Source organism: Mus pahari, chromosome 9 (genome assembly GCF_900095145.1).
Source record: "Mus pahari chromosome 9, PAHARI_EIJ_v1.1, whole genome shotgun sequence".
Taxonomy (NCBI): domain Eukaryota; kingdom Metazoa; phylum Chordata; class Mammalia; order Rodentia; family Muridae; genus Mus; species Mus pahari.
In genome coordinates, this window is record NC_034598.1 from 60,498,103 (window position 1) to 60,512,140 (window position 14,038).

The following is a 14,038-nucleotide window of genomic DNA, read 5'->3' on the forward strand; positions in this document are numbered from 1 at the left end:
TGGGGACAAACTTCTCTGTTTTAAACATTTCAAAATTGGAATCTGAGGGACACTTTGAATACTTGTGTATTTGCTTTGAGCAGTTCAAGTGGGCTATATTTCTCCTATCCCTGCTCCCCAACATGTTTTGTCAAATGTCAAACTTCCAGGTTCTTTACAGACATCTTGGGGATACACTCCAGCAAGCTCATCTGGCACGCACACTGCCAGACCATACCTCTTCCCTTTTCCCACAATGTGTAAGCTTGTGGCTAGAAAGATCTCAAGTAGACAGGAGGGGTGACCTGATTCTGATCATTTCCTGCTATGTACTACATCCAAGCTAAGCTCCTTAGACTTGGGCTATAGAGGAGGAGACATCTTTTGGGGTCAGTGGGCCACCTCTTGTTGGTAGGGAGGCAACGTAGAGCTAACAGGATCAGATTGATTCCATTTGCCTTTCAGATGCAGGAGAAAGCCACATTCTTCAATCGGAAGGAAATGACAAGACAAATTCTCCCTGGATGCTTAGGGGCCACTCTCTCCCTAGATGAGCCCCCACATCCCATCCCCACCTCTACCCCACCCCCACCCCCATGAGGAGGACACTGTACACACAGTCATTAAGTAGGTTGTCAGGGCAACTTCATAAATCAGGGCAGAGGTCTCTGGCTTCTCTTTACCATCACTAGATTTTGGGGAATACATGAAAATAATCCAAACCCAGAGTTGGGGTGGAGGACCAAGCAAAAGAAACAGGTATCATAGAAGTGAAAGACTATAGTTTTGCAGCACAATTCAGAAAGAGAAGCAGGTCTCCTAACACAGACTTCATTGCACGGTCAAGCTCGACCCAACAGCAACAGCTTCCGATCTATCACTTTTTATTCATTTCATTACATTTGAAAAACTTTGCTTGTGCCCAATTCCCCTGCACAAGAATTTAGCTTTTCACATTTCCTCTGGTAATTTGACATAAATATATATATCGTAGATAAATAAAACATTTGAAACAAGAATTATCTGATGCTAAGAGAAATTTAGTCTGTTCAAGTGTGTTGCATATGTAACGTATGACTAACTTCATTGCCCAGCTAAGCCTAGAGACAAAGTGCCCCATGTGTTTGAACATGGAGTACTGGGACTCCAATGTGCTGCTTGGTTTATAACCCATATTCTATAAGGATTCTATCACCAATGGTCGAGTTGCATTAGATTGCAGTTATTATTTCTGAAATTACTTTGTCTAATGCTACTCATAATGGAAATGTTTGAAGTTCAATTACTTTGGAGTTATGAATTCTTCATCCCTTCTTTTATGATTTTTTAAAGTTTCATACATGAGCTCTGTATTTTATTATTTTCCTCCACATTTATTCCCTCCAAATCCTCCTGTGTCACCCCTATTCCTTAACTCCATTGCCTCTTATTTAATTATTATCAAAGCATCTTCTTTCATACATATAAGCAAATGTACATATAAGATATATCCATAAGATATATCCATAAGTATCTCATGAAATAATCTAGTATATGCATTTCTCTATTAACCTATCTACTGTGTAAAAAGATTAAACTTCAGTAGACTCAAAGACTGAGAAGCTATATAAATACTTTACCTAAGGTATTTAATTTAAAGACCATTGCATGGATACTTCATTCCTCCTTAGAATAGGGAACAAAATACCCATGAAATGATATAGATACAGAGACAAAATTTAGAGCTAAGATGAAAGGATGGACTATCCAGAGACTACCCCATCCAGGGATCCATCCCATCGTCAGCCACCAAAACCAGATACTATTGCACATGCCAGCAAGATTCTGCTGAAGGGACCCTGATATGGTGGCCTCTTGTGAGGCTATGCCAGTGCCTGGCAAACACAGAAGTGGATGCTCACATTCAGCTATTGGATGGAACACAGGGCCCCCAGTGGAGGAGCTAGAGAAAGTACCCAAGGAGCTGAAGGGGGCTGCAACCTTATAGGTGGAACAACAATATGAACTAACCAGTACCCCCTGAGCTCGTGTCTCTAGCTGCATATGTAGCAGAAGATGGCCTAATCAGCCATCATTGGGAAGAGAGGCCCCTTGGTCTTGCAAACTTTATATGACCCAGCACAGGGGAGTGCTAGGGCCAAGAAGTGGGAGTGGTGGGTAGGGGAGCAGGGGCGGGGGGAGGGTATAGGGAACTTTCGGGATAGCATTTGAAATGTAAATAAAAAATATCTAATAAAAATGGGAAAAAATAATAATTAAAAATAGAAAAAATAAAAAAATAAAAAACATTAAAAAGTATTTAATTTATCATTTGTAAACTGTTATAATTATATGATAATAAAAGGAAAAATGTTGATATAATCAAATTATAATTATATTATTATAAAAATAAGAGTATATATTTTAAATGGCTATATATCTCATCTTCACAAAACTCATATTAAATAAAAATATATTGAGTCTCAAAATGTTCTAAAGATATATTAATCAATCTTTTCATAGATATTTTTCATTTAATACTAATTAAAGCATCATAATAAAGTTAAAATATGACATTTGAAATATGAAACAAGTTTTAGTGATTTAATCTCCTGAAATGTCTTCCTTTGGGCCCTACTCTACCCTGTGATTGGATTAAACTGGTATGTTGACCAATAAGACAGTTTGCTGTGTGTTTTCTGTCATTGACATGCAGAGAAATTCCATAATCCATAACGACTTTATACACATTTGTATAAAGACCCAAAATTAGCAATTGCAGCCAGCGGCTCAGACGTGCAGCCAGTGGCTCAGAAGTGCAGCCTAATAGCTGTCTGACCAGAGGTTTGGATTCAGGGCGCGTTCTCACCAGTCCAAGCCCTGTCAAATTGTCGCCACTGACTGGAAGGAGAGTAGGACATGATCTCTCCGGCACTGGACTCCAACTCTGTGACAGTGACAGTCTCTATCCAGCAGTGCTCCTGTTCACCCAGCTTGCTTACCCTTTGGGGCGTCCATCAGTCCCAGTTCAGTGTTAGTTCAGAGCGACATCTTTCCACACCTGAATGTGAAGATGGTTCTCTTCTCTACTTTTGGGCTGAATAGTGTGAGTACAACATTAGGCTAGCTTACATGGCTTACACAGTACCTCCTATTGGCTCCAGAATCTCTTGCTTGTGGAATTAGGAGCCAGAGGAAAATAAATTTCTCCTTTTCTTTTTCTCAACCTGTGGGTCATGACCCTTTTAGATATCTTGCATATCAGACATTCATATTATAATTCACAGTGGCAGCAAAAGTAGAAGTGAAATATGTTTTATAGTTGGGGGTCACCAAACATGAAGAATTGTATTAAAGGGTTTCAGCGTTAGGATCACTGGTTTATTATCACCATCATCATCATCACCACTACCATCATCACTACCACCATCATCTCAACTGTAATAGCTGACATCATTACAGTGCATTGTGAGTTACAGAATACACTGATCCCAGAAAGGTCCCAGGGGTAGATTCTGCAATTGCCATTAAAAAGGACAAAACAGAGATTCAGAAAGGTACGTCCATTGTCCTCCTTCCCCAGACACTCTGGCAGAATACACATGTGAGTTTGGCATCTGTTTCAAACTTAGTCTGTTTCCAGTGTCTCAGTTTGTTTACATTGGCCATGAGGGTCCATCCTGGCTTAGAGCTTCGTTGAAGTTGGAGTCTGCTGCTGAGCCATAAACTGAATAGATGATTAGCTGTGTATCATCAGGAAGGCTGAGAAACGACCAGAGCAGAGCTTCTGTTTAGTCTGTACTCAGATGTATGATCTGCAGAAGCTGTGAGGTAAGTGTGCATTGCATTAGGAGACTAAGTTTTCTCAAAGCTCTAGGCTGCAATAGAAAAATAACTCTGTGAAAGCAGTTGAGAGTTTCTGATATCATTTCTGAACGTTTCAAACACCTGCATTATATTCCACATGAGGGGCTTTTCTCAAGGGCCTAATATTTTATGATCACCTTCCTAACCATAGCTAGGCATTCCATGTTAAGGCATATTTTTTTAATACTAGCACTGGTTTGCAGAGTTGCCAGATCTGCCTTTTTCATTAGTCACAGGATCCCTGTACTGCATTTGTCCATTCTGAGCACCGTTCGCTCCTTTACATATACTACTAGTCAAAAGGAGTGGAAAGCATCTGCTTTTGAAGCCTGGCCCAGGGAATGGAATGCTGGAAAATGGAGCTCGCTTCTTGCTCTTTTCATCTCTTTTCCCTCTGTTTTTGTCATCCTCTTAAGAGCTGCACGAAACCAAGACTATGAGGGGGTAGCCAAAATACAACATCAGGGAGACAAATTTGACGGCTCTTAACTGACAGTTCCCATCACAGGTGCTTCTTATACTTCGACATGCGTGTGTGAGCAAGCAGAGTCACAGATGCCTGCTCTTATACTCACCTAGAGAAAGATGTCAGGGCAGTGGTGGCCCCCACCTTTAATCCTAGCACTTGGGAGGCAGAGGCAGGCAGATTTCTGAGTTTGAGGCCAGCCTGGTCTACAGAGTGAGTTCCAGGACAGCCAGGGCTACACAGAAAAACCCTGTCTCAAAACCACCACAGAGAGAGTGAGAGAGAGAGAGAGAGAGAGAGAGAGAGAGAGAGAGAGAGCTACTAGAAAGCAAATCAAGAAGGCAGATTAGAAATAAATGCTAACTCGGGGAACACTCTTTTGGCTTTTGTCATTTCCAATATTCTGTTCATAGCTGTCCTACTAGGTTTGTAGTCTAGGGAAATGTTACAAAATGTTTAAGACAAAGAAGCACACGCTGCTGATTTCAGTAGGCCAACCATCTTTGCCAAGCTAAATACAAGTTCTCCCAAAGTGCCTTACTGCTTTGCAGTCTATGAGCACCATGTAAATTCAGGCTTGGCCACTCAGTTCTGAAGGAGAAAGGAGAAGAAATGCTAGTTAGTGAACATCAATCACCCGAAGTCTGCAAAGATTAGCACTGGTGTTCATCCTTCCTCCCCCATCCAGACTGCAGGGGCATGGCCCTCCAGCCAAAGACTATTTTCCAGACTAGATGCTGCTGTCACATGATTAAGTTCTAATTAACGCAAAATGAGCAGAAATGATGCTTACCTTCTAAATCACGTTTTTTTCTTAAGGGTGAGGGGTGTATCCCTCATATGTCCTCTCGTAAGTCCAAGTAGGATGACTGGAGCTGAAGAAATCATTTCGAACTAAACAGAAGAGGTTGTCTACACAACTAGGATATTTACCTTGGACTTCCTCAAGCTTAGATTTTAGGGTTTTGTTTAAGCCACTGCTATTGTGGACCTCTAGAACTACAGTTTTTGAAGCCCGATGTATTTTGACTTGAATACTCAGGTTGCTATAACAAGACCTAACATGAGTGGCGTTGGTTTATTAGTTAGGAAGTAACTGTAGATTTTAGAAGCTGTAAAAGTTGGTGACTTCTGTCATTCTCGTGGAAACAAGTTTCATGGAAACTGTTGCCTCTGATGTCTTAGAAGGTAAAACACGTATGCACATAGCCTATGACTATAAGGGTCTTGTTGAAAAACACAGACGCTAGTGTGTATGAATTTCTCCTTGAGGCTGTCAATATTTAAAAGATGTTAACTGTCTTAGTCAGGGTTTCTGTTCCTGCACAAGAATCATGGCCAAGAAGCAAGCTGGGGAGGAAAGGGTTTATTCAGCTTGCATTTCCATACTGCTGTTCATCGCCAAAGGAAGTCAGGACTGGAACTCAAGCAGGGCAGGAAGCAGGAGCTGATGCAGAGGTCATAGAGGGATGCTCCTTACTGGCTTGCTTGCCCTGGCTTGCTCAGCTTGCTTTCTTATAGAACCCAGGACTACCAGCCCAGAGATGGCACCACTCACAATGGGCTGGGCCCTTCCACCCTTGATCACTAATTGAGAAAATGCCTTACAGCTGGATCTCATGGAGGCATTTCCTCAAGGGAGGCTCCTTCCTTTATGATAACTCCAGCTTGTGTCAAGTTGACACACAAAACCAGCCAGTCAAACCCAGGACAGCTGGAAGCATAAACTGAAGAGATATGGATTTTAGGAAGTTGTCCACTGTGTGTGCCTGTCGATCTAAAATAGTCTGTTAAGTGAGAAATGAGCAGTATTTGTAAATTAACGATTTGTTGTAAAACTCAAGCAGAGCTAAGAAGTAGCTGTAAACAGGTCCCCAGACTGCGTCTCTCGAGTTCTGTCAAGCATGTCTGCCGAAATGCTACTTCAGGGTCAGTGAGTACAGGCCAGAAGTGACCCCTGCATGTCACTCTTCCCAGTCAATCCTGCAGAGTTAGATGGCCTCAGATAGGACACTGGAAAATTTGTAATGAACAGAGATACACGTCAGTTAAACAATAAATAAAACAAAATAAAACCTTCAGATGTAAAACTGACTAGGTAACAGTTTGGGGCTTCTTAGATATGAAACTCGAAGGCTTTATTTAAAAGTTCTGAGGTTTTGACATACATCATGACAGTGCAGCAAGGTACTTACTCTCTCCAGCCCATTTCTGAATTCCCATGGCCCTAGACCATAGCAGGCTACATCCATGTAATGGAGAGAATCACAAATCATTCAAGAAATTTGAGGGTGATTCTATAACTGGATGAGGCTAACTCATTTGCAAGAAGACAAATGTGTCCAACTATTGTCTTGTTCCAATGTCCCTCTTCCCCTTAGGGACAACTCTCAGCTGAGAGCATCAGGTCCCCAGTAAACAACTTATACATTCAAAGGCTTACGAGAGGGAAATGTGAACAGAAAAGCTTTTCATTAGATCTTGCCTTTAAAGAAAGAGCTTTATCTCCTCTCTTTTCTCTTCTCTGTTGACCAATGTGCTGATCTGAGGTGTGGAGATGGAAGGACCTGTTTTAGTTTCTGATTAACCCTAGATCCCTAAGCTGGAATTCCAATTCGAATGGAGAACCGAATACAATGGGCACACATGTTTTAAAATCATCTATCAGTTAAAACTCTAACAGATGGGATATATCCTGTCTTGTCAAATATACCATTTAATAATCTTAGACACCAAGTACAAGTGTAAAACCCTTGGAGTTCTTTGAGTGAAAATTCCGAATATGATGGGATCACTAGTAGACAATGATCCAGCTCTGACTTACAAGCCACAATTCTCCCCATTCAGTTTGCTATAATGTTTAAGGGGATTCATGTATATCTAGCCTATCTCACATGTCGAAGCACACGTGAACAGTGAACAGTACTATTCTAATATCCATAACTCTAAGCCTAGGGAAATAGTCCAGACCACCCAGGAAGAGAGTTACGCTCAGGCAATAGAAATAGTGTTGGGACCACTTAAACCATATATTCTGAATTTGGAGTTTCAAGCACAGGACCTAGACTTTGGGGAAAGAGATATATACTCATAGTAGACACATGATCTCAAAGCCTAAATTTTGTTTTGTGGAGAGTGTCCCGAGTCAGATGAAGGTGAGTCCAAAAGTCTTGGAGGTAGAAGCCAGCTATAGGAATTTCCCTCTTGGCTTCTGCTTACAAGAACATCTTCCAACCAGTAAGAACTGTATATTGATGCAGAAGCCATGTAATTCTGTTTCACTTTGATCTACACAATAGTAAAATCAGTGTTTTGCCTGTGCCTCAAAACAAAGTAAAAGACCATAATCCTGGGCATTTCCTGCAGCTAGAGAGCTTAGGCCACTTTTGAAACACTTGTAACACATTGTTATAAATATGTATTTTTTTGCATTCCTGTTTAGTCTGTTTATGAATGAGCAGACTGGTGTGTACACCTATACTTAATGTGCTTCTCAGCATCCATATGTTTTCAATCTCAAGTGATGATTGTTCCTCATAGATGATATGGATACTTCAGTCTTTGAGTCATGTCATATGACTTAATGCAGTTATCCTTTAGGGAAAATACATTGTACTCATTCACTTGTACTTCCTATCTAATGACCACTGTGACCACATCCTGAAATCTTTAGCTATCCACCTATTAAAGTTGATTGGTCCTAAAAGAAATACACCCCATAGCCTTGGCTTCTCTGGATACGAACCAGTTCAGGGAAGGGTCAGATATTGAACTCTTTCTAAGGGTCATATGTTATACCATGTTTCCTGAATAAATTAACTTATTTAATAACATAAACTACTCTGAGAGGTAAATACAGACACAGGAAACCCAGACCACAAACAAAAACCATAGGAAAACTGAATTTCTAATTTCTTCGTAGCTACACTCAATTTCTACATCAGGCTACTATTCTATGAATTGAAGGAAACTTAATCTTATTTATTAAAGATGTCAATCTTAATTTTTTCCCAAATTAAAATGCTACAGATAGACATTGAGAACACAGGTCTTCTTTTTCCATCTTACAGTCATGTGACATTATTCCAGAGAGTCACTTTTCAGACTCAAGGTCCATGGCCTTGAAATATGGCAGCCAATAGCCGAATGACTATGGAGTACTAGAGACAATGGAGAAACTGTCAAAAGTATAAACCACACAGAATCCCAAAGATTTACTACCAAAGAACACTTGACTGTTATTTAACTTCTTATATGTTGACATGGTACTTGAAGTATGTTTGATTAAATAAAATACATTTTAAATATTAATTTCACATGTTAATTTTCAGTTTCAATCCTAGAAACATTAATATTGCATTTTCAGTTTTCAGTGGAAATCTCTCTAGAGATTTCTGTCCTTTCCATCCCAAGGCCACCAAGTTTAAGACAAGTCATCCCGGCTCCCATTACCACGTTCTGTTGCAGAGACTAGAAGTATAGTTATAGTTATGGTTTTCTCCAGTTCAGATGCACAGTTTTACTAATTCTAAGATGCAATATCCTACAGGTAGAAATAATTCTACTTGATTTTGTATGAAATCACCATGTGTATTTGAAGATCCGGGAAGAACACCAGGCAAATAAACTCATTCACTCAGCATACAGAACTGCAAGCTCACGCTCTCTTCCTTACAACCAGGGAAACATCTGTTCTGTCACATGTGAAAAAAGACAGTAAATAAAAATAAAATAAATAAATAAATAAATAAATAAAGAAAGAAAGAAAGAAAGAAAGAAAGAAAGAAAGAAAAGAAATGGGAGATTTGGGGNGCCTGACAGAGATGGTAGGATCTGTCTGTCTGTCTTCCTGTCTGTTTTAAGATTTGATGCTATTCCATCCATTTGAACTTCAAAAGGAAAACTTGTTTGGAGTCGTCTAAGCAGACTTGTACAGAGCTTTATAAAGTGCTTGAAATTCCTGGGAGTACCTGTCTCAGCAGGAAGCCTGAACTGAGGTTAGCCAAAACATTCACTACCTAAAGGAGAAGCAGAGACGAAGAGCAGAATAGAACAAAGAGAAGAAAATAGAACGAAGAGAGAGTAAGTTAGGCGTGCTTGACTCTTGGAGGAAAAATCCTCGAGGCTTGGAAAGGATTTGGGGAAATGTCTTGGTCTCCACTATCATTTGTGTCAGAACTTAAAAATAGAAAGAATAAGGAGAGAGCTAGAGAAAAACGAGGAAATAAAACTTTGGCGTTTTCTTCTGTACCATGCTTAGACTGGCAGTATGAAGGAAAGGGCCAGACTCAAAACCCACAGTGGGAAAGCTAAAAATAGATGCGGCAAGAATACCTGAACAGAGATATGGTCCTGCATCTCTTGGAAACATCACTAGTGGGTCAGGAAGTGCTAGCTGAAAGGTATTCCCACAGATGTCAACACAGAGGAAGTGAGACATCTGGTATCACTATAGCTATAAAAGAACATCATCAGATGAGGAGAGCCAACCACATTTGAACACCATTTTCAGTGATGCTAACCATAATCTAGGGCCATAGGAGAGGAACTCAAATGTCCAAGATTCTTAGTTAGAGTTTCCATTGTTGTAAAGAGATACCATGGCCAAAGTCACTCTTATAACGAACAATATTTAATTGGGGTTGGCTTATGGATTCAGAGGTTCAGTCCATTATCATCATAGCAGGAAGAATGGCAGTGTCCAGGCAGGCATGGTGCAGGAGGAGCTGAGAGTTCCGCATCTTCACCTGAAGGTGAATAGAAGAAGACTGGCTCCCACATGGTTAGGAGGATTAGGTAACATGGTTAGGTAGGCCTTATTGCCTACCCCCACAGTGACACACTTCCTCCAACAAGGCCACGCTTACTCCAACAAGGTTATACCTCCTAATAGTACCACTCTGTGAGCCAGGCATATTGAAACCACCATACCAAGTGTTAATGAAATAAATACAGGAAAAGAGGAGTGGTAAAAGTCTTAAAGTTAATAAACACAGTCAGCAAGGTAGTCAGATGCAAAATTAGCACACGAAATCAGTAGGAGAAAAGTAACCAATCATGAGTCTTACAGAACAGTGAACCCTCCTAGCTGGACACAGTAAAGGACTGGCCTGGGAAGATAGTCCCAATGGTGCACATACAATAAGAGTAACCAACAGCTCTCTGCTTGGATTTAAAGTCCACACTTGGTATTATTTACTGGGCCAAAAAAATTCCTGGTACCTTTGTCATAAGCCCAAAGGGAAGACTAATACATACATGTACACTAATACATGTACTCTGCTAAGTAGAGATAGTATTAAACTGTCCCTTACTTTCTTATTTTTCTACCTACTGATTAGTATATGTCCTGCTTTTTTGCAGCTGGTGACATCTAATACAGAGACTTACAACTGGTCAGCATGTAGAGACTACGATGTTGTTGTGTATTCTGCTTTAATGGGCTATCTATATCACATTCTATCCCTGTGAGGCTCAAGGTTTGGAAAAAAGGGGTAGAAAGATTGTCAGTCAGAGATAGCATGCGGCTAAACAGTATTTGCACAATGTGAAAGATACACTGTACACATGAACTCACAGCCACATGCGGGCTGCATGCACAAGACCTACACAAGATTAAGCCTGCCAAAATCCCAGCATGGATGACAGAAGGGCTTAAGGAAGATTCTCCTCTGACTGAGAGGGCTACTGGCCTCCGATGCCTGCTGGGGGAGGGAGCGTCAGTTTCCTTTAAGAAGGTCCTTAATCCTTAAGAGGTTGCTCATGCTCCAGTAGATGGTCTGTGTTTACGCACATGTAGGTAGTGCTCTGTGGACAAGTGGACATGCCGCCATACAGAAGAACTAGTAATGTTATATAAGCTCAGACCAGTGAACCTCAGAATTGAGATTGGTTTGAGTGGAGCCACTCCCTGCCTACCTCTACCTGCTCTGGAACAGTAACCAGGGTACCCCACTGAGATGACCGTGATAATAAGTCACGTAGAGTAGGGAAAACACATGCAGTCCTTCTCAATGCAAATAGAGCATCACTAACATCTCAAATTAAGCCAGTACGAAACATCTACCCCTAAATTCCTATCCCTACTCCTCAATGTTTACTTAGTCCCTGTCCACATGGCATGAAGCACACACGTTATTTCACCAAGGATCCACTCAGAGTGGAAGTTTCATTGAGATGTAACACTTGGAGAAGGGTTTTCTCTCCCTAAACATTCATAGCTTGCTGGACCTTGGACTGAGAGGCTAAAGCTTTGAAATTCAGACTCCATTTTAGAGAACCTGACCTAAGTTTGAACTCAGGTAGACTGACAGGCTGGTACCTAGCATTCCTTTCCAAATTGCCCCCTCCCCCAACAGAACCTGAGCCTAGCTCTAGTCTCTAGGCTAATCCCCATCAATAGCAGAGTTTCCAGGTTACACCCCAACAAGACCAGTGTCTCTAGGTTATTCTCTCAACAAGCCTGCACCCCAGGTTACCAGCCCACCCCTTGCCTAACGACCACCAACGCAGAGGGGAGCAGAAGTGAAGTTTATGATAGACTCCAGCACCAGCCAATCATGTTACAGGCCACAGGAGCTTTCCAATTAGATGCTTGCACCTGTGTTGGCTGCTTGCTGCTTACTATAAAGCCTTGCCCTGATAGACATTCGGGGCTCCCCCCCACCAAAACTATCCTGCATGAAGGTGGTGCCTGAGGGTGGGGGGCGTCGAGCTAGCATGAATAGAATAAAGACCCTGCTGTGAGTTGCATCAGATCAGCTCCTGTGTGTGTTTTGGGGGATCACTAACATTCCCTGGCACAACAGAACCTGCCTGGCAGGCCAGCCCACTTCTGTACCTCTGCCTCCCCTGCCATTGGGGCTGGCACTGCCACCGTTGCAGGACCTTGGCTCCTTGCCCTGTGCAGGCTGCCCAAACCTCCTTGCTTCTCTTTTAAGAGCTGTAACACTTCTGGCTTTTCTGATGGAATGGAGACCTGTGGAACCTGTTCTCCCTGGTTCTGCTTCACCCTTCTGGCAAGTAGAAGATGACAAGCACTAAATAGATTGATTGGATTTTCAAAAACAAAACAAAACAACAAAGCAAAAAAGTAGAGGAGGGGACATGGAGGGCAGATTTGATCAAAGCAAGATACAGGCATAAAAATAAAAAGAGATCTCAAGGTAACATTCATTTGATAAATTAAACAAAGAAAAAAGAATACTTGGGGGTTGAGGAAATGGCTCAGTGGACAAATGCTTGCAACCAAGCACAAAGACCTGAATTTAGCCCTCCAGAACCTACCTATCTGGACATGGTAGCTCAAGCCTAAAGTCTTAGTGCTAGATCAGGAGGATCCCTGGGTTTTGCTGGCTAGCCAGTTCAGCCAAATTAGTGAGTTCCAGGTTCACTGAGAGACTCTGTCTCAATAAAGTGTGTGGAGGACCTGAAGATATGGTTTGATGGTTAAGCGTGTTCACTGCTCTTGCAGACAATTCAAGTTCAGATCCCATCAACCACAGTGGGCACCTCACAGCCACCTCCAAAGCTAGCTCGGAGGGATTTGACACCTTTGGATGGCTGTACTCACATGTCCACCCCACCCCTCAACAGAATTAAATGAATAAAACCAAAATAAGGCGGAGAGTGATCGAGGAAAACTTCTAGCACTGACCTCAGTCCTCCGTCTTCATGTGCACACCCATTTATGCGCACACACATGTACAAACATAGGCACACAAAAACAAAAAGATGAACATGTACAGGCAAGATCACAGGTACTGGAGAAGCAGTAAGGGGCAACTCATGACTGAGTATTGTCTTTAGGGAACGGGTAGGTGGTCATCTGGGAAGACAATCAATAAATAGCCTATTCCACACAGAATGGTGTGTCTATTAGGAATATCCTACCAGGGTAGCTAAGTCAGGTTTTAAAGCATTTATCACCTAGACGGTCTCAAGGATGCGTTTAACTTGCTATGTGAGACAGTCAGAGAGGAAAGAAGGAAGGCAATGCTGAAAGCAGAGATGGGCAGGATTCTGGTTGAGGCAGCCACACGAAGGATAGAAAGCAATGCAGAGAAGCTTGTAGGCAGAGTGAGGCACAGTAAAAGCGTGAATGTTTATGCTGAAGAACTTAGATTTAGTTCTGACAGTAAAATGAAGCATGTGAAAACTGTGTCCTTTAGCAGCACATTTATTTAATACACTGCAATGTATGCAATGCTCTTCTGGGAAGTGAGACTGGGGCCAGGGGAGTGACAGGAAGCTCTGAACTAGGATCCTAGTGTCTGGAGAAAAGGCAGTGGTGTCTGGCATTGGAGCCAACATTAAAAGGACTTACTTAACACTTGGTTTTAAGAACTCTTAAGATTGGGAGTTGGGAAAGGAACTGAAGTTCCAGCACTTTCTATGAGCAGGAGCAAGCTCACCTTAGTCCTATAATCTAAGGACTATGGTCAGATAACTGTGTGACAGCAAAGTTTATGAGATCTCCTAATTCTTTAAACACAGCTGCCCTATGTGTGGAGAGAATGTCAGAGGAGGGTTTGGGTTCTTCAGCTGTACTGACTGGTTCTGTGTGTCAACTTGACACAAGCTGGAGTTATCACAGAGAAAGGAGCCTCCCTTGAGGAAATGCCTCTATGAGATCCAGCTGTAAGGCATTTTCTCAATTAGTGATCAAGGGTGGGAGGGCCCATGTGGGTGGTGCCACCCCCTGGGCTGGTAGTCTTGGGTTCTATAAGAAGGCAAGCTGAGCAAGCC